Consider the following 22,959-nt stretch of genomic DNA (forward strand, 5'->3'; position numbering starts at 1 on the left):
GGCATATAACTTTATCTGCGATCTTCAACTTATGTTAGCAACAATGCACTTCAATAATTGATAAAATATAAGAGTATTATGGAATTAAATGTAAGACAGATTAACCATATAATAAAGAGAAGGTTTCCATATACCTTAGGATATAGTGAATGAAAAAGACATTGGAGCTTATGGTTTTGAGAGTAAAATGATATCAAAATATATAACAAAATGGTACATATTGGAGTCCTAACATCCCCCCCAACTAAAAATGTTGCATGTCCTCAGGCAACCCCTTCATCTGAATCAGAGTCTGAGTACTGGGACTGGCAATGCAAATTACTCAGGCAGTAGCTGGAGAAAGTGGCGTCTGTAGGAGCTCGGAATCCGCTGTTGGTCTGCAACAGTTGCCATGCCGAGGCTTCCTCTTCGTCAGTCAACAGGTAATGATTTTGATATTTTTCTGAAGGCAGCCATAAGATTGGAAAACGGAAATGATACCCAATCCAGTTGACTCCACAATGCTGAATGCAATCAATATACTTAGGGACTCTATACAATGCAGCGTGAAAATTGAGAGGGTTAAAAGGATGATAATCCTGTCTTTCCTTATCTGATTGCTGCCAAAAGAGATCATTGGCCTTCAGTGCAGCAGGACCCTTCATTCGAATATGCTCTTGACAATTAAAAAGGATTGAAGCCTGTAATTGCTCTATGTGCTCGCTCATACCTGGCTTCTGCAAGAATTCATAGTACTGTGCTATAAACATGGCTGGGCTTACCGGCTCTGGCCTAATCCACAGGAGTTTATTCTCCTCATTATGACTGCTTGTATTGAACGCAGTCTGCCAAGTGAGCTGACTAGACAAAAATGAAGCAAATGCCCTAATTTGTATATCACCTGCCATTGGAATAAGATTAATTCTTCTTTCTTCAGGCATGGCTTCATTATGAAGGTAGAGTTCGCACAGCAGATGCTGGTCGCTTTCAGGGGCCTCCTTGAAGGTCTCAACAAATTTTTCTGAAGTCAGTACTTCATGTGGTCTACCATGTGCTATTGATTTAATTTGAAAGTAAGCTAGTCGTTCAGCAAGAAAAAGAGCGTAGTTTACAGAAGGTTTCCGTGTAACCATCAACTTTCGCACCAATGAAAACATCAGGGCTATCCGTTCCTTAGACTGTCTGGCTTCCTTCTTATATTCCCTGTGCTCTTGCAGTAATTGCTCCAAGTTCTCCCAGTTAGTGTATACAAAGTTTTGCCATTGCAACTTATGCTGTTGTAATACTATATCCTGTTTCTCAGCATGTTCCTTCTTCCATCTGTTGAATTGTTCCAATGGGTCCCATGGCCGAGTCTGTGTCTTTTTAACAGAAGTAGTAGGTTTGGGCACTATTCCCTCTGTCTGTATGGCTGCCTCAGAGGAAATGCATTGGGGCATTATTTCTTCTGTCGGGATACTTACACCAGTAGTGTGCTGAGGCAGTGTCTCTTCTGCCGAAACAGCTGTATCAATAGTAGTATGCTCTGGCGATGTTTCTTCTGCTGGAATATCTGAATCAATAGTGGTGTGCTCTGGCAGTGTTTCTTCTGCTGGAATATCTGAATCAATAGTCATGTGCTCTGGCAATGTTTCTTCTGCTGGAATATCTGAATCAATAGTGGTGTGCTCTGGCAGTGTTTCTTCTGCCGAGATAGCTGCATCAGTCCCCAAAGGATGAGATATCTCTTGTTCGACTTCTTCTTCTTCTTCTTGCATCATAGGAGGTCCTACTGGTTCTTGTGGAGCAGTGGGGCATTCCTCTTGTGTTCCCTCTGTCATAATTGTCTCAGGGAGTGAAATTTCAACTACTTTATAGCCTGCATTCTGATAAATGATGCCACACTCTTTGCACATATATTCTATGCATGTCTCCCTGTTTTGCATTGAGGCTACTTGTGCTAATGTATGGAGATTGAGTTCTTTTTCAAAAGCCTCTCGAGCCAAGGCTAACTCAGCTTTGTAAGCTTCTATTTCAGACTTCAGGAACTCATTTTCCTGCAGTAGAGATGCCATCGTATGTGGGCCTTGTATGCTAGTTGTTTCTGCTGGAATATTTTGCTGATGCACAGTGGTAGCTGGTTGTTGCACCACAATGGGTGCCTCTTGTGTTTCATCCATCGTGCCAGGAATGTATTCTTGTTCACCAGTAACTAGTTCTGATACCACAGTAAATAGTCCTCGTGCTCTATCAGGAATAAATCCTTGTTCCTCAGCAACTAGTTCTGAAACCACGGTGAGTGGTGCTTGTATTTCCTCTATCGGACCAGTCATGAATTCTTGCTTCTCAGTGACTAATGCTGGTACCACAGTGGGTGGTTCTTGTGTTTCATCCACCGGGTTAGGGATGGATTCCTGTGTTTCGGTCTCCAGTTCTGGTACCACAGTGGGTGGTTCTTGTGTTTCATCCACCGGGTTAGGAATGGATTCCTGTGTTTCAATCTCCAATTCTGATATTTCAATCTCGAGTTCTGGTATTTCCATCTCCAGTTCTGGTATTTCAGTCTCTAGTTCTGGCATTTCAGTTTTTGGGCATTTCCCACTATCATCTTGCTTGTTGTGTTCCTGTGCCTCAGTGACTGGTTCTTGTGGGACAGTCACTGGGCATTCTTCAGTATTGATCTGCTCTGTAAATTCCTCTGCCTCAGTGACTGGTTCTTGTGGGACAGTCACTGGGCATTTTTCACTAACAACCTGCTCTGTAATTTCTTCTGCCTCAGTGACTGGTTCTTGTGGAACAGTCACTGGGCATTTCCCATTATCGACCTGCTTGGTATATTCTTCTTCCTCAGTGACTGGTTCTTGTGTTACAGTCACTGGGCGAGTGACTGGTTCTTGTGGAGCAGTCACTCCTTGATCCATAACCAATGTCGTATTATCCTGAGGCACTGAGATAGTGTCTTCGGACGAGGCCGGCTGGGGAGTTCGGGATGGGGATAAGGGTTTCAATGCAATAGTGGCAGGGTTAGGGAAAATGGAGGTAGATTCTGCCTCAACAGTATTTGTCCTTTTTCTTTTTGGTAGGAAGGCAGCAAAATCGCTGCCTTTCCTTTTTCTTGAACGGGAGTGCTTTTTCTTCAGGACAGGGTTTTGCGGAGAGGTAGGAATTTTGGATGTGGACCTTGTCCGTGGTCTAGAACTTGTGACTGCTGGGGTTTTCCTTTTTTTCTTAATGGGTGAAGAAGGGGGTGTTGGAGAATCGTCACTAGGGACAGGAATGGTAGAGGGTGTTAGCTCTGCTAACTGAGGCGAGCTCGGGGTTGGGTTGACGGGAGAATTCAGGGTTTCCTCCTGTTGTTCTTTATGAGGATTTTCAGACAATTGGGATGTTTTCTCTTGCTGAGGAGTTTCGGGTGGGGTTTGCAAAGGGACTTCAGGTGGTTGGGGAATTTCTGGTGGGGCTTGCAGAGGGACTTCAGGTGGGGCCTGCAAAGGAATTTCAGGTAGTTGGGGAATTTCTGGTGGGGCTTGCAGAGGGACTTCAGGTGGGGCCTGCAAAGGAATTTCAGGTAGGGCCTGCAGAGGGGGATTTTGCTGAGCAAAACCCCTCTGTATTAGTAGCTGGCATAAGCGGTGATGGGTAAGGGATGTCATTGGAGATTTGGCTTGCTTACAATAATACGACATGTTTTTAATACAACCAAGCAGATAATAAGGGATATTAACCAATCTTCCATTCCTCAAATGATTCAGCAGAACAAAGTCATGGTTGTACACTACCTGATAACGCCCTTCGCATGTGAGGTAGTGTTTGACGAATTCTGCCACTGATGGCCATGGTTGAGGAAGTGAATGCAGACTGACCCCGCGGCCTCTAGGTTCCACTTGCTCGTCCGAGCGCAAAAAGTCTTGCTGCGCGTTAAGAACGACCGTCTTCCTGCTAAACCAGCGAATTCCCTCAGCTGGCAACCCTGATACCTAAACTATGTCATCCTCTGTCACTGAAATGCGAACCCCTCGGACCACTGAGAAATTGCCTTCAAAGTTCTGTGCGAATTCTAATACTTCTTCTGCGTTAAAATTTCCCAACCTTTCAAAATATGCTGTCCACCCTGCTTGTTGGAAGATCTGATATGCTTCAGGAAAGAGCTGTAGAAGACTTATGGAGCTGGGCTCATTTCTAATGGCCGCCTTTCCCATGGCTAAAGCTCTGAGTTTTTCCGCAGAGGCACAATTCAGTATTCTCAGACCCTGATCAGACTTAGTTGTTGCAACAATGGCTGCGTAGTCTAAATGACGGCAAAAATGGATATGATAACAGGCGGCAGGTTGGTGCATGCGAAATAATCATTCCATTTTTGGAATTCCCCCCCCTACGTATGGTATAATAATGATTGGACGTGGGGAGATATGCAATCATTATGAAATGAAATCCTCTCTTTTAATATGATTTAACCGAATTACATTAAAACCATATACCTTATACTTTACCTTTAATAATTCGAAGTGTCGGTTGCAATAGCCTTGAATGATCATAGAAGGGTCTGTGTAATTGATTCTGGTATATTGCAAATAATTTTCACCAAAAGGATCTGAAGTATGATCGTGAAGGACCAGAAAGCTTATATGTTGTCAAAGAGAGATGCTGCTTTGATAATAACAAGTTGCTGAGACTGATGTGTGAGAAATTGACAAATGAACGATACATTGCTGAAGCAGGTGTTTCATCAATCGGAGGAAATTGATAATATATTGCTGAAACAGGTGTTTCAGCAATGGGAAAAATCAGAAAATTGTGATAACTGACTTAGGTCTGTGAATGATAAGGGTTTATTTCAGCAGTAAGGGATGGGTAACACAGACTGAAGGAAGATATTTCGGGAGTGGTGGGAATGATAGAAGTAATGGAGGGATATTACTTTAGGGAAGAGGATAAAATGATGGGCGGAAGCTTCTTGATTTAAAGCTTCAGATCTTCTCATGATGAATCTGTCCTCCTTATTGCCTTTCCAGAATCTGCAAAATTCAATTGTAACATGCCAATCCTTGACAGGGATTATTAGTGCTAAGTCTAATCTACTACTAAAAATATAGTGCAGAAAATTAAGTGCTGTGAGGAGCAGAAGACTCCCCTGGAAAAAGATAATGAATATCAGTCATGCAAGCAGTCTTGAAATATTCTTTAGAAACAGGGCGCTCGTATAAACGGAGCCTATGGCCATTGACTAGTAGAGGTGTTTTAGCATCATCAATTGTTACAAGTCTTACCGTTCCGTTTGGAAAGACATCTTCTACTTCATACGGTCCAAGCCAACGTGTACGTAGCTTTCCCTGAAAATTTTCAAACCGAGAATCATACAGCAAGGCCCAATTACCTTTTTGGAACTGCTTGTGTTTGATAATTTTGTCATGCCATTTCATCCTTTGTTGCTGAATCATGTTTGTTTGGTGAATGGCATCCAATCTCTTTTCATCCAACTCCAAAAGTTGCTGCAATCTAGCTGTCTGCACATCATTCAAATCAAGATTAACAGCTAAGGCAGTCTTTAAAGTTTTAATTTCAAATTCCACAGGAAAAATAGCATTTTTACCATAAACCAATTCATAGGGAGAAAAACCGGTAGTGTTTCTCCAAGTAGTCCTGTAAGCCCATAATGCCTCAGGGAGCCTTTGGGACCAATCCTTTCGATTGTCCTTTACTATTTTAGTTAGAATGGCTTCTAAAACTTTGTTTGTGCTTTCCACCTGCCCATTGGCCTGGGGGTGGTATGGTGTGGTCATTCTATGTTGAATATGATATTTGTGAAGAGTAGATTTGAAACCATGAGAATTGAATGGAGGTCCTCCATCAGTAACTAGCTCTCTGGGGATTCCAAATCTAGTGAAAATATCTTCAAACAAGAAGGACAAAACAGCCTCTTCATTGGCTCTAATAAGTGCTTTGGCTTCCACCCACTTAGTCATATAGTCTGTACAGACTAATATATAGGTTCTTTGATTGGATGGAGGGTTAATGGGTCCTATGAAGTCCAAGGCCCATCTTTCAAATGGTTCAGAAACTACCTGGGGGTTCAGTGGCATTTGGTCTCTATGATTGGGTTGACCCATTCTCTGGCAGCTATCACAAGCCCTTACATACTTCTTTGCATCCTTGAATAGTGAGGGCCAATAGTAACCCATCCTCAGAATTTTATGCGCTGTTCTTTTATCAGCAAAATGGCCTCCACAAGGGCCATCATGACAAGCTTTCAGTATGTCATACACTTCATCTTCTCTGATGCATCTTCGAATCTCCTGATCAAGCCCAGTATAGAAGAGACATCCGCTGATCCAGCTATACCTGGCACTTTGTTGAACAATTCTTCTCTTTTCCCTATATGACAGGTGTGCTGGTAGTTTTCCTGCAACCAAGTAGTTAGCAATATCTGCATACCATGGAGAATGAGCAGAAACTGCAAACAAATATTCGTCAGGAAAACTATTATCCACTGGAATATCATTATCAGTTTTTAACCGTGAAAGAAAATCAGCCACCACATTTTCTTTACCAGGCCGATCTATAATTGTAATATCAAATTCCTGCAATAGTAATAGCCATCTGGTAACTCTAGCATTTGTAACAGATTTGTTCATTAAGTATTTAATAGCTGAATGATCAGTGTGCACAAACGTAGGATAACCAGTAATATAGTGTCTGAATTTATTAATGGCATAGATTACTGCAAGGAACTCTTTCTCGGTAACTGTATAGTTAAGCTCAGCAGAGGTCATGTTCTTACTGATAAAGTATATAGCATAAGGAAGATGATTTTCCTCTTGTCCCAGGACTGCTCCAATAGCACTGTCTGAAGCATCAGAGGATATGTGAAATGGAAGATTCCAGTCAGGCCCCCTCAAAATAGGAGCAGTAGACAGCTGATGCTTCAGTTCTTCAAAAGCTTTTTGACAAGAACTAGTCCACTTGAATTCAGCATTTTTCATAAGCAATACAAACAATGGAGAAGCTATTTTGGAGAAATCTTTAATAAATCTCCTATAATAACCAGCATGTCCTAAAAAATTTCTCACATCAGTTTGAGTTTTAGGAACAGGAAGATTCTGAATGACTAATATTTTAGATGGATCTACCTGAATACCTAGAGATGAAATAAAATGTCCAAGCACTATTCCCTCACTCATCATCATGTGACATTTTTCGGTACTTAAGGAAAGGTGGGCTTGAATACATCTTTCTAGTACTTTCTCAAGGTTTTGTAATCCCTCTTCAAAAGACACACCATAGGGGGTAAAATCATCCATAAATATTTCCATACAGTCATTCAGCATATCTGAGAAAATTCCTATAACAGCTCTTTGAAAGGTTGCTGGTGCATTACATAATCCAAATGGGAGAACTCTATAGGCGAAAGTTCCCCAAGGACTGGTGAAAGTGGTCTTGTCTTGATCCTGGGGTGCAATTTTTATCTGATTATAACCACTGAATCCATCTAGAAAAGAGAAGAATTTCTTCCCTGCAAGACTGTCCAACACCTGATCAATGAACGGTAAGGGAAAGTGATCCTTTTGGGTAGCTTTGTTTAAAGCTCTATAGTCAACACATACCCTCCATTTCCCGTTTTTCTTAGGAACAATTACTAACGGGGAAACCCATTCACTGTCAGATATGGGGTATATAAACCCTGCATTAAGCAATTTTTGAAGTTCTTCTTTAACAATTTCTCGCAAATTAGGATTCATCCGTCTTTGGGGTTGACAAACAGGTCGGCATCCTTCTTTAATGTAAATTCTATGAGTACATAATTCCGAAGAAATACCTTTCATGTCCGTGTAATCCCAGGCAAATGCCTCCTTATATTTGTGTAATAACTTCATTAGCTGCTCTGTTTCAGTGTCTGTTAAATCAGGATTTATGTTTAATGTCTTACCGGGTTCAATTTCAACTGTTACGCTCTTAGATGGGATCGTGTTTAAAATTTGAGATGAATCTTCAGGTTCAATCTTTTCTTGTATATCAGTTTCAAAAATTGCAGTCAATTGATTGTGTGTTTCAGCAATAACAGAAGAAGGTTCACAAATAAAATTATTGATTATTTCATCTTCTGTATTGTCTTTAAGAGTTAAAGCTTGTCCTATAGTTAGAATCGGCTGAACAGCATTATCATCATAATCCATCCATATAGAATCTTCATTATTAGCTACTGGCGTGGCGTGAGGATAAAGAGTTAACTGTTTTGTTTCATAACCATTAGAAATTGTCATTGAACCAGATCTGCAACTTATAAATGCATCAGCTGTGGCCAACCATGGCCTTCCTAGAATTAAGGGATGTCCCCCCAGCTTTGTTTTAGTTTGCAATACAACAAAATCAGCTGGGTATTTCCAGGATTCAACTGAAATGAGCAGGTCTTCAACAACCCCTTCTGGCTTAATTGTGGAACGGTCTGCTAACTCTAAAATGGTGGGTGTATCTCTGATTGTGTTATTCAGCTGTAACAATTGTGAAGTTTCCAGAGTCATTATATTAATTGCTGCACCTAAATCTACCAAAACCCGGGGGATTACTGCTTTACCAATCTAAACTGTAACAGTAGGATGGCCAGGATCACCATATTTTACAGGAGGGGTTTTTCCGGACATTAATGCAGACAAGTCTCCCATCACATGTACTGTAAGGGGATCCTTGGTTTTCCTACCAGGTTTCTTCACACAAATATCCCTTAATGTTTTGGCATAAATTGGTACATCTTTTAATGCTTGTAAAAGTGGAATCTTAATATACAAATTTTGCAATTCCCCCATAAAATTAAAAGCAGGTGTTTCAGTTGTTTTGGTTAAAACCAAACGCTCGGGGAATGGAGGTTCTGTTGATTCAGCATTTTTGTTAGAAGGTGGTTGAGCTTCTTTTTGCTTTTCGGTTTCATTTTTATCTGAATCAGTTATATCATCAATAATAGGCTCTACTACTCTTGCAGATCTCAAATGAATATCATTACATTGCATAGTAGGGGATATAGACTGATTCTGAATTTCAATAACTTGCACAGCTTTATTGTTGGGGTTAGGATTTGGTTGCGCGGGTAGTTGGGGTCTCATTTGGTTGTTTGGTGGGGCATTTGATGGCAGAGAGAGTGATTGTTGGAATTGAGGCATCTGATTTGGGTATGGAAGTGATTGATTATTCCAACTTGGGTTCCAAGGATTGAAAGGAGGTGGTTGCTGTGGAGGCTAAGGAGTCCACATTGAAGGATCAACAAAGGGAGGGTTTTGCATTTGCATGGGTGGGAAAGTCATTTGATTGAAAAGTGGATATTGCATTTGGTTGAAGGGCGGGTAGCCTGTTTGGCCAAAAGCAGAATAATTGTTCCAACGATTAAATGGCATACCAGAATTCGTACCTTGCCCTTTAGGTTGCCACTGTCTTCTTTGAGTTAGCAGGTAGACTGCTTCAGCTTCTTCCTCTGTTGGCTGCATCGCTGCTTTTATCCCGGTAGAGATGGACATTGTTCTGTCTCATGATCTTTCTCACAAAGGGTGCAAATTGGTACTTTATCTCTTGGGCACTCCCTTAGTGGATGTTTATCTCTACATTTCGGGCAGTAGACAGCCAGAGTTGCTTCTGCCTCAGCCTGCTTCTTCTTAACCTGCAAAGTGTCAATCTGCGAAGCAAAAGAACTTAGCATTTCGGTTTTAAATTCTTCAAGCAAATTACCTATCTCTGCTCTTGTTGCTCCTCCATTGGCTGATTTCTGTACCCTTGAATAGGTGGAATCTCTTATTCTGTTTCTTGCAGCTCCCCTAGAACATCTTTTAGCAAGTTCACAAATCTCATCATATGATTCTTTAGATATATCTCCCTTAGCAAGCATATTTAACATATTTAAACAATCATCCCTTAACCCTCTAAGTAATATTGTTTTACGAATTTCCTTACTTATATCTGGATGATCGGATCTCTATATGTTGTATTGCAATCTTTCGATGTAGTCCTCCAAGCTTTCATCCGATTTTTGTGCCATATTGAATAATTCATCCTTCTTCTCTCTTGTCCGGCAGTAGTCCTGATATTTAAGCAAAAATTTTTGTTTCATTTGCTCCCATGTTGTGATTACCTGGCTCCCAAGGCTCATGAACCATCTCAAGGCATTCCCTTTTAAGGTGGCTGGAAACAGTTTCAACTTTTGAGCATTAGTAACATAATCATAGCTTCTGCATAAAATATCAAATTCAAAAAGAAACTCATCAGGATCCTCAGTAGATAAACCATGAAAGTTAGGTAGGGCAGACAATGGGATATTTTTCATTGTTCCTGCAGGAAGATCACTGATGGGAAATCCCAAGGTAGAAAGAGAATTTTCATCCCTTCTTTCTTCTTTAGGACCTGTACGTCCTCCTCCAAAGAGGAGATTATCATTGTTGTCTTCCATTGTTGGTCCTCCTACTGCACTTTCTCGATCGTCAGAATCCTCTATTGGTTCTTCAATATTTCCTACCGGTCGTCCAGCGCTTTCTACTATCTCCTCGATATGTTCTTCTATTCTGCTACTTTCCTCTGACTCTTCAGCGCTGACTGCTGGTTCTTCTGTATTTTCAGGACCCACAACTTCTTCTGTTCTGTAATCTGACTGAGGGGAACGCTGAAATTTTGACTTTCGAGAACTCAGTCTTTGTGATGATTCAGCCTTTGATACGATTTCGTCAATAAACGTTTTTCGTCCTCCCCAGCCCTTGCCACCTGCGCGATTATTTTTCTTCTGGTTTCCTCGTCCTCTCATACAATCTGCACATTAGAAAAAAATAGATAAATGCTTTTTGAAATCTATAATTACCTTCCCCGGCAACGGCGCCAAAATGTTGGCCGCTCTAATTGTTTTCACAATTCGAGCTCCACATAAATTGTCAACCCGAGAAGGTCTTTTTATTCCAAAGGTAATAGCGCACTGGATATGCTCAATTTCAAAAGCAGTTCAATGTTGTAGTAAAAGAAAGTCACACACAATTATTAAATTCAGCAATCTATCAATTCACAGTCTACTTAATTAAAGCTGAAGTCAATTAACTTATAGCACACACGATTTCTCTGTTACAGCAAAAGGGAAATAAATGTATAAGAAAAGAAATCATTCAACTATAACAGGAACAGGACCCTATTCCTTGGTGGGAACTTCAGCACCTGCTGCCTGGCACTAATCACACTGCAAAAGAAGTAACCTTAAGAGGTCAAGACCCTATTCCCAGGAACAGGAATCTTCAGCACTTGGCCTCTCTGTTCTAATCACACTGCAAGTAAAAGAAAGCAATCAATGGAGCAAGACCCTATCCCTCTGTACAGGGATCTTCAGCACATGCTCTCATCATCCACTCGTGCAATCAATACATGTAGCGCTAAGAAACAGAGTATCACAAACCATGTAACTAGTGTTCAGCAACAGAACTAAATACAATGCAAATACATAGGAAATAAACAACTACAGGAATAAAGGGGTGAATCTTGTGAGGAAGGCGGGCCCTTTCCTTCTCACAAGATTCCCCAAGAGAAAGAATTAAACTAGAATGCTCAAAATAGGTCTTTATTCATCTGTCAAGAAATTGGTACATACAAAAAGGAGACTAGCTCCTGTCTCACACAATGCTGTTCTCAAAATTACAGTTCGATCCCCTCTAATGATGATGTCTCCTCTTTTAAAAGAGGAGACATCATTTACAATTTTACACAAGAGCGGATATCTCGATTCTGTTCAAAACAAGACTATTCTGTTCTTTTTTTTAAAAAGAGATACTGTTACAACCGAGACAACAGTCATGCTATCTTTACAATAATTCAGGTAACCGTATCTTCGGCCTACTGCTATTATCCACAAAAAGTTCTTCAGAATCGCAAATTACGCATAACGGAATTTGCGTGCTTTGTCGGCTATTTCAGCAGCTGAGTTAACTGTTTCAGCATCGGGACCAGCTGTTTCAGCAACGGGACCAGCTGTTTCAGCAACGGGACCAGCTGTTTCAGCAACAGGACCAGCTGTTTCAGCAACGGGACCAGCTGTTTCAGCAACGTAGTCGGCTGTTCCCGCAACTCAGTCAGCTGTTTCAGCTACAGACGCTCGTTCTCATCAAGGCATATAACTTTATCTGCGATCTTCAACTTATGTTAGCAACAATGCACTTCAATAATTGATAAAATATAAGAGTATTATGGAATTAAATGTAAGACAGATTAACCATATAATAAAGAGAAGGTTTCCATATACCTTAGGATATAGTGAATGAAAAAGACATTGGAGCTTATGGTTTTGAGAGTAAAATGATATCAAAATATATAACAAAATGGTACATATTGGAGTCCTAACACCATCCATGCATCTTCCATCAATCACCCATCCTCAAAAATCCCATTTCGAAACATCCTGTAGAAGAATTACAGAACATCCTATAAAAACCCCTGCAGACTTCCTGTAGAAGTTCATAAACACGGTTGCATGGCATCCAGACTTTGTGAAACTCTCAGAAAGAATGTTAGGGATCCCTTAGACCCTCTCTGTACCATCCCAACCTTTCCCAAAGCATTTCATCCCCTGATCCATCCCTTCACAGTGGAAAACTAGTTAGAAGCACATGCATGATAATTTCAACAACTTAAGCAAAAATACAAAAAGATGTTTTCTTCAGATAGTGATAACTTAGACACATGCATTTTACCTTCCTAGAAGTAATGGCATCTATTTTCGTAGTGTGCATTCTCATTTTTGCATCAGTAGGACTAGTTGGTAGAATTAGGGTTTGCTAGGGTTTATATTTCTTTTTGGCTTTCAGTTTCTTTCCGCAAGTAGATTAGCCTCCTTTGAGTTAGCTTTCGTCCATCAGTTAAAAAGCTTCTTCTAAGAGCTCATAGAAGTTGGCTTGAGCCCCTAACGGACTTGTGCCAGCTGACCAAGTGACAGCTGCGGCAAGAGCTAGTACTTGTGCATACAGCACCGTCGCTTCCAAGTTTGTTACGAACTACCGGGTTGATAAAATTAAAGAAGGGAGTTCCAGGAGTTGTAGCATTATTGCTACAATACTGGGGCCCACCAACTTGGTCTTGTAATTTTTATATATCATGTAGCATTTCTTCCTCTTCTTCATGAGTCATGCTAGAGATTTTAGGTTTCTTACTAGGTGTTTGCATTTTCTTTCCTCGGGGCATCAGTTACCGATAATAATGCTCTACTATGCCCTTTGAATTCCTTCAAAATAATTTTTCAAACTAAGCTTAAGAAAAAAATTTAAAAAATCTACACACCTTTTTTCACTTTGTACGAGCTCGATATTGCCTCTAATGTATCTCTGTAATTTTGGATCAGCCAGTTCTAAAATTGCGACCTGCAGTAGCCCTCTATGTCCTCTTTTCAATGCCACCAGTCTGATCCAAAGTGGATTCTCCAAGGAAGAGTTATGCCAAATCTCCCACAGTGACCTGATTATAGACTAGTTCAATAGAGTGAACTTGTACTACATGCCACGTGCCCCTGTTTCGACCTTTGGCTCTGAAAAATATATAAAGGAAACTACAGTCCGTCCTCTTTCTGTACCTTCTTACGAAACTTCAATGTAATGCTCAGAGAGAAAGCTATGACGATTTTCCCCAGGTCACCTGTTTGGAATGTAATTCAAGAGTCTGCCAAAAGACCAACTTCCTCAGATCATATCTCTGCAAATATAGTGCGAAAAGCTCTGAAATTCAGACCCAAGCTTCAGTGCGATTTCGTCTCAAATGGGATTTTTTTTCACTTCTGAAACATCACAGAAACAAAGTTATAGTGAAAATGCCACGATGACCTATTTGGAGCAGCAAAACGCTAGAATCCAAAGCTCTGATACCAAATGTTATGAAACCAGCTCACAAAAAGATAGAAAAGATAGATCAACGCCTTGGAATTCAGCCTCTTCGAGGGGGAAACCTCCTTTAAATTATACAAATGAATGATTCTTTGATGATTCAAATGACAAAACCCCCTTTCTATATATAGGAGTCTAAGGAGTCACAATATAACCCAGCCGACCTAACAATAATAATATAAAGGCACAAAAATAACAATAGAGGGATTCTATGGGACACAGTGATAACAATATGGGGACAATAGGGGCACAACAATATTAATAAGGGATATAGATACAATAGTAATGGGGTAATCACTAGTATTATAGGGACCTAACAACGATCTTTTCCATATTCCTCTTTCTCTTAGAGATAATCATGAGAAGGATGAATTTCCATATCTGGGAAATGATCTTAATACATTGTTTAGTACAGATGAAAGGAAAGGTGGTAGGCGGTGCTACCTCTGGTATCCTATACAATTTCTAAACAAAAGTAATAATAACATAACAAGGTACGGATTCATATACAAAATGGTGCTTCCATAGGTATGGTTGACCTAATAAAACATCACGAACTTCTAGAGGAGAAAAATCGCAAAAGAGCTCATCTTTCCTTGGTGGAGCCACCCAATGGTGTATGGTTGTGGGGGAGATGTTTTTTGCAGCTTCAATCTCTTAATGACCTTAGCTAATATCAGGTTCTTCTGGCTCCCACTTTTAAGAATGAACTACACCAATGAATCCTTTACCCACATCTATGAGTGGAAGAGGCACTCCCACTCCTTTGGATCCTAAGGCTCTACCTTTTAGAGCTTGGCAGTGGCTACTGTTGTAATGGGTTCTGTATCAATGATATATTTCCTATTTTCAGTTCCCTTATTGGGTTCTAGCTTAGAATCAGAGCACACATCCATCTCTAAGTCTTTTAGCTCGGCCACTAGTGCCTACTTTGCGCGACATGTGTTTGTGTTGTGAGTGGGAGTTTTATGGAACTCTCACCATTTGTCATTGTCCTTCTTAACCTTCTCATTATTACTCGTTTGCAGCTTCGAGGATTTATCCTGAGGGGGTCACATCTTAGCTCTACGCTTTTCTCTATGGCTTGGGCACACCTTTCCTATGATTTGGGTTTGCATATCTAAATTCTTGCTTCTTCTGCTTGATTTTCTACTTGATCTTAGCAACATATCGGTATGTTGCACCAAGAGAGGAGATGTCTCGGAACTACAATTCCTCTTGAATGTATTTGTGGAAAAAACTGCGGTACTTGAGCACCAGATGTTGCTCAGAATATTTGATACCCAATTTCATGTACAAGGTATGGAAAAGAGACATCAGCTCATGCACATCTTGATCCCTTTGCTTCTGTAGTATAGTCCATTGTATGTACTTGTCTTCATAGCTCCTGACAAGGTAATATTGTTCCCTGATGGTGTCTCGGAAATAATTCTAAGTTGTTTCAACTAAAAGTAGTGAGGTTTCCCTTTCACCCCTCTACTCACAGTAGGTTTCGCACCAGTCCTTGACATGGGGGGTGGCTTTGAGGAGTACAAAAGTAATATTTTCCCTATGGGAAAAATCATGAACTGAAAAATATTCTTCCAACAAATTTAACCATTTATCTATGGAAACTACATCTATTTGTCCTTCAAATATGGGAATTTCAAAGATGACTTGTACCTTAAAGGGAGTGGTACCTCTAGAATGGCTGTTGGATGAGGATGTGTCACCTGTTGGCATTCGCCAAAGGATTTGGGAAAATTTGTCCATCATCATGTTCTTCTATTGCTCGAGGGCTTCTTCGAGCATTATTTTTAAAGAATCTCCTTCTCCCTTGTATTATTTTCTTTCACCATGGGAGGTTGTCAGTGTCGATGAGGCTGGTCTTGCAAATGTTCAACCAGTTCAAGCCCTAACTTCTTATACCACGACCTCGTTGGGGATGTGCACATAAAGATAAAGAAAGATCAGATCACTTTGATACCGGTGATCCAGATTTATGAAGGAAATAAATGAAATACAAATATGGATAGAAACACATAGATACAAAAAAAAAGAACTTCAATTCATTAGTAACAAAGTACTGAAAACTATTACATGCAAAATGGAAATAAACTAGCTCAGGCAATGGTAACTTATCTTTGAGAAGAGATGTGGTGGCTACGAACTATGTTAAAATGAGTCTTAAGGGCCTTTTTCTTATTTAACAACAAAGGGAAACACTAAACAACAAAAACCCTAACCCTAGGAGATGGAACGCTAAGAGTTTGTGGGCCCCGTTGGGGTTAGTTGGACAACCAACTTCCCAGGGTCGTAACTTCGTCATATGATCTTTGTTTGGCGTGTATGATACCATGTTATAATGATCTGTATGAGTCCTACAATATCTATATTATGACCATAGTTGTAGGGGCCTATTGCAAACCTCAAAAAAATGTCATTTACGGGGTGAAAATAGCTCCAGAAGTTCAAGACCAAAAAAACTACTAAAATAGTAAATTGTGCTATAATCAAGGAAATGAATGAAATTGGCTGGAGGTCTAGGTGGAATAGGAAGGTGGTCGCCAATATCCACTTGGATTAGTAAAGAAAAAAAATATTAACAACCATAAATATTTACAACTATGAAAATATTCAACTTCTATTTCTAACCTTTCATCCATTATTCAATTTCGTAAAACAAAAAAAACGTTTTCAGAAAAAATGATTGTTACTTGCCAATATTCTTGGAAACCATGGCCACTCCATAGAATATTCTTTAATTATAGGTTTTTTATTAGCTATGGGAATCATTTTAAGAGTGGTTTGTCATCTTGACAACAAACACCTGGGTGGTTTATCAACCTCCTTTGGGAAGTGCCCCATGGCATATGACCAACAAATTTAGTTATTATTTCACAATCATAATCACATTATTTTTAATAATAATAGTTTCAACTATTAGTCATTTATGTAATTCCAAGTGCTAATCATAATGTTTTAACTACCAATCATTTATCACAATACCTATCCAAGTTCTTAGAGAGCGCATAGTTCTTCAATTACAAAATTAATCAAAGTAGTCATAACTACACAAAGTGCATATTCTCTTAGCCCTTCCTAAAAAAACCATAAGTATAGTATCATGAATTCCTAGAAATAGAATAGAGGCCACCCTTGGGCTAAATGTCCAGTAGTTCCTCCCTAAGTGTTATCCTATTTTCCTTCTAGGAGACTAATTAGAGATATTTCACATATTTACACCTCATCAACCGAAGCAGTGTCCTACTAGTTCTGAGAAAAAGTCCAATCTTTATCTCCCACTAGCACCATTTTAAGTACCTTTATCTCTCATAGTCCTTTTCATACATATTCCACCCATGCCATTTATCTCTAGTCATGCTATATTTTGGTGGTCATATCAGCCAAATAGGGTCATCCCTCTTAGCAAAATGGAGGATTTTTGTTTTCTTGTCCTTTATGGGACCATAAATGATTTTAGTTGTTTCATGGCAGTTATGAGCCTAACCTCTCATGTGATAGCTCCTCTGAATTTCCAAATTAAGTAAAACGCTTTCATTCTAACAAAAAAATAAATATTTGCATTCTCTTAAATAATGTTTACTTTTTACTTTTTAGCTTTACATGTCATCTTAGAAAATCGTAAAGTCATTTTAAAACTAATTTACCAGTTTTCCTTGACATTATTTATCAATGTGCCTTTTGAAAAAAAAAAAGTTTCAATTCAATTTTCACTATCATGAAATGTTTTCTTCAAGCATTTTCCAATTACAAAGCTATGTTTCGTACTAGCTCATGATTCCTTGAAAAGTTTCAGCACCTAATACTTGAGCGTCCTCACATTGTTTGCCTTCAATCAGGGTGTCCCCCAAAATCCAACAATTCACAAGAATCATGACTAACATCTCTTGTCACACATGTGGTGTTCATTTCAAGTTTCCCACATAATAATCAAGCATACATTTTAGATAAAAAACATTGTATCTTTTATGCACAGATATTGTATGTCACGTTTACGTAACGGTCAACAAGACCTTCACATTCTCAATTGTAAATCACAATGTAACCTTTTTACCTTTTACTGGTTCTTATTCTTTGCGATGCCAAATTTTTTTTCACATCATTATGTTTCCATTATGTTATCCCTACTTAGGAAGATTAGTCACAACCATCATAAAACCACACCATTCAAAAAATCATGTCATTCAGAAAATATCTTGGCAACTATACTCAAGGTGCATTTCAATTTCACATACACCAATGTTTCTCAATACTTCGATAAGGTAGGATAATATTAGTCCTATCAATTTTTCAATTACATAAACACTTTCCATGCATTAATAGTAAGCACATGAAAATAACAAAAAGAAGCATCCTTGAGAAAATACATATAAGGAAATTAGAATGAAATTTCCACGCAAATGTGTTTTATAAAAAAAATTAAGGGAAATAAGTCCTTATAATAGATATAGACATTTTCATCCAAAAGTTATCATCCACCATAGTTCTAATCTATGCAAAATGATATATCATTTTTATGCACATGTGCCCAATCATGAGTCATTACACAACATTACTAACCGAACTTCAATCACATAGACTTTTATGATAAAAGAAATCAGAAATTCTAATGGATTCAAAATTCCAGCCAGATTCATTTGAGCTATGGAAAAGAAGTCACCACAACCTCTATAACATAATGAAACTTATTGATTATATTTAATATGTAGTGTCACCCACAATATTCACATAGACTAGATGAATTTCCAAAGAATGAAAATGAAATATCTTGTTATATGTATGATGCATACAAGCTCATTCATACTAACACCATCACTAAATCATCAAGTTGTAGAATTACATTTACATGTTTGAATTTTGGGTAGTCAATGTAATAAACAAAACCTATTTATTACTAGTTTTATTATAAAATTTGTAGAACATGCATAACGTATTTCATTGCATGCATTCCTATTATTGGATAATACGTTACTAAGCTATCAAATAATATTTTCTACCCTGATCACACAAGTTATCATTTACACATGGTCATATAAAAGGCCAAAACCCTTTTCCTTTTCCTTTATTATTGACATAACATTGCACTTCTCTTAAATCAATCACTTTTATAAGGCACTAATATTATCATGATCTAAGTACTTTATGATGTTCAATAATTTACTATCATGCATATGCATGTTTAAAAAAATATCCTCCTTCATAGCCATCATAGTTTCTTGCATACTATCTTAATATGCACAAAAGCATATACCACACTTTAATCATACAAGGATTCTAATTGACCATTACTAACTAAGGGCTCAACAAATGCTGGTAGCATTTTTAGAAGCTAATAACAAACAAAAATTTGAATAACATATTGCCACCACTGATCCAATATTATGAGTATGAAATAGGACATCAAATTGTTTGCAACTTTAAAATTAATCGTCAACCAAAAAACTAATGATGCATATTCCAATAACTTACTGCAATGTGCCTCCAAGGATAAGCCTAATAGTTTGTCAATAGACTGCATACAATTTGTTAGTGTTGCAATTTCTAAAAATGACACCATTAAGTTCTTAAAAAAACATATGGTATCATGCCTTACTAATTCATAGGAGGATAGTGCAATTTACTAAATAGACAATGTCACCAAATTCATTGTAAATTCAATCGACATTCAAGATAATTCCACAACAAGATATAATCAATTGTTAGCCACTACGATCATACGAAGAATCATATTATTTAATGAGACCTACCATGTGACTCTTTTCTTATTGTCAACACTCAATAGGGCTCTTTAATGTCTTTTAAACATTCTTGCATGTTATCAACAAATCCAAAGACAACCGATGCCTTCCTACACTTTCACTATCACAGTGTTTCCTTGATTCACAAGCAATGCATGAATTCACTATTTCCCAAAATATATAAGCAATGTGTTGCAATTCGAAGCATAGTCCTTTAATGCATCCTTAAACATCATCATAAGAGTATGCATAAAGGCTAGTAGTAAATTCACACTATCACTATTTACTATGTGTGTTCAAGATTGTCCATAGTTCAATTATATTAAAATGAAATAGAATTTTCAAACTATCTTTCATCAACATCATGACCCATTTCCATCATTATTGTTATGCATTTCATATTAAATGCAATCTATGTAATAGCCCCTGGTTGATTTCTTATGTAAATAAAAACAAGACCAAGGTCATGGGACACATATTCCAAGCTAAATGTTCCGAAAAACATAGTGATGGGTATCACTAGTGAATTATTTAAGGCTATGGAAATTGGAAAAGTCAAAGTGGAAATAAATGGAATTTTATTTATGAAATAAAGGAAAATAGGAGAAAAGGAAGGTGAAAGTACACAAAATTGAATGAGGAGGAAATTGAAGGAAAAATAGAGGAAAATGAAGAAAATGGAGGCCTCAATGATAAAAAGGCTTCTAAGGATCATTTGACATCTTTTTTTTCAGTTCTATCTTAGAGCTCTCTTCTATTCTCTCACTCCCTCATACTATTACACACTTAGAGCATTCTTGGATCATGCTTGGAGCACTCTAGTTTTCACTTGGATTGGAGAAGGAAGACAAAGGAAAGTGGGAAAGTGCAAGGGGATAGGTGGATCAACAACTACAACTGGGTTTCTTTGTAGGCAATTCGTTGCATGTGTGATTTCCTTGCTGATTTATGGACGCATGGTATATATGCATGTGATTACCTGGTTATGACTATATGGATTAGCCATGGTGTTGTGGGTTTTTCCACTTGATAGTTTTTTGGTTGGTGCTTATAATTCCTTATGGATGTGGATTGGAACAAATGCTCTAGATGCCCTCGAACAACTTAGGTTGAGTTTCTAGTCCTAGAGCCTAGGTTTGACAAACACTCTGGAGCCCTTGGTGGAAAAACGCTCTAGAGCCCTCAAAGGTTGTGGGTTGAGTTACTAGTTCCTGGAGCCCTAGACAACTTAGGTAGAGACTGATCTAGTTGGTGTTAGTGATGTATGATCGTGAGGTGGAATCACTAATTTAGGGTTGAGTTGGTTTGTCCTTTGGATGCCCTAGTTTGGTTTGTCTTGGGGTTCCATGAGATTCCACATTCATACTTGGAATATGACACAAGGGTGATTGGTCTAAAGAGAGATTTGGTGCAGCCCAATCTATGGTCGGGAGGAACATGGAAGTCCATAACTTTGTTGGTGTCTTCCTTTGTTAATAGGTCTTACTATTCTATCATGATTCATCTATATTTGTTGGAAATGTGTTGGTGATATTATGGCTAGGTGGCCATGGTTTCTATACTAACTATTTTATGATTATATGATGTTCATATGATGTGTATATTCAATGGATTTTGTCATAAATTGTTTAGCTATTGATCAGTTGACAAATGTAGGGACTGTTAGTGTTAGTCTTTGCAGCCTTCCTCCAGTGATCAAATATGCTCTTACAAAGTGGTCTCAAAGTGTCAAGGTCAAATTTTGTGATTTCAGTGAGTCTTCAAGCAAAATTTGGTCACTAGGCATTAGGTCTAGGGTTTGCTTTTACTCCTGTCAAAGTTGTCCAAATGTCGGTCCATGTCACCGTTCAGCTGAGTGTACCATAATTCAGAGGGTTTTCATTATCATGTCAAGTTCCACTGGGTCATTTTACACCTTGTTCATGCTTCAGTTGCGCCTAGGCAAGGTCATTTCCCTCTCCTAGGGTTTTGAAGGCAATTTCTCTTCGACAGCCAAATCATTGGCAAAAATTGTATCCTGATGTTCATACACCTTCCCCTATCCTTAAAGTACCTTATCAAACACTTCCCATCAATGAGATCCCCCAAATTCCTCATTTTCGCACAAACCCTAGTTTCTTGCTACAACTTGGCAATTTTCTAGGTTGGGCTTGTGTTTTGCCCTTTTGGACCCCTTCCCCTCACTCAATCTCTGAGATTACACTTTCCCCTACTTCCTAACATCCCTCCCTACTTCCCAAAATTTCCTCAAGAATTTAGAAGCTCTCTATCCCCTTCATTTCGCTTCATTTCGACAAATCCCTTGTTCCACACATCGGGATAGGTTTCACTAAAATGATGTTTATGAGCAATAAAAGATGAATTTGGGAAACCTAAGAGATATTTTTATCCAAAAAATGCCAAGGAAGAAAAACCTCCTTCACTTTTTACACAGGTGTCATGGTTTTGGAGAAATGTCAAAAATATAGTTGCCTTGGAAGAATTGATGCACCTCTGAAGTGACCTTGGGAAAATCACGTTTTCTCCTAGCTTTGTTGTCCAAATGACTTGCTTGATGAGTCAAATGATAACTAGATGCAAATTTCTTTCCAATGAGCTATCATGAGCTCAATTTGGAGTTGCGGAAGGTATTCAAAAGTTGACTGCAACAGCACTCTTCCTTGAGGCAGCCTCATTTGGCACATTTTGACCAGTCTTGGAAGATTTGACTTTTTACAGGGCAAATGAACTCCAAATTGAAAAATTCCGGTTGGGTTGGAAAGTAGACTCAAATAAATTTCCAAAGAACTATCCTGCACCCAATTTTGACACTGGGAAGGCCTCCAAAGGTCACCTAGAAAAATGCGCGGTGCACAGAGGAAGCGCGGCGCACTGGGAGAGATTTTCCAGTGTAAATTTACACTGGCGCGGTGCACATAGAGAGCGTGGCGCATAGGGCTAAAAGGCCTGAAATTGTGCCAAATTGCCTCAAGTTACCTATGAAGCCCATAAAATTGTAAGGTAGGCTCTATAACATCACTTGTTCATCAAATTTTATGAGTGATATGTTGGTTATATGCCTATGATTGAATGCAACAAATTTCATAAGGTCAACCACAAGAAGACACCAAAAAACCATTCTTGCTAGGGTTGTATAATCATGATGTTGATGCCAAGGCTCGATTTTCCCTTCCTTACCATTTTTCCTTATCCCCCATGACATTTTTCCTATTATCACTACACTAAAACACTAGCAAAACCTATTCCCTTTCCCCTCCCCCTATTAGTCAATACAAACCCTAAAACCCTACCTTGCCAAATACCCAAAACCCCCTACATGTCCCTAAACAAAATTCTCCTATAACCCTATTCCCATTATATTATCCCCCTCCTAATACTCCCTTGTTTCA

Source organism: Pinus tabuliformis, chromosome 2_1 (assembly GCF_031772625.1).
Source record: "Pinus tabuliformis cultivar Carrire ecotype Pingquan chromosome 2_1, CPIR1, whole genome shotgun sequence".
NCBI classification, from domain to species: Eukaryota; Viridiplantae; Streptophyta; class Pinopsida; order Pinales; family Pinaceae; genus Pinus; species Pinus tabuliformis.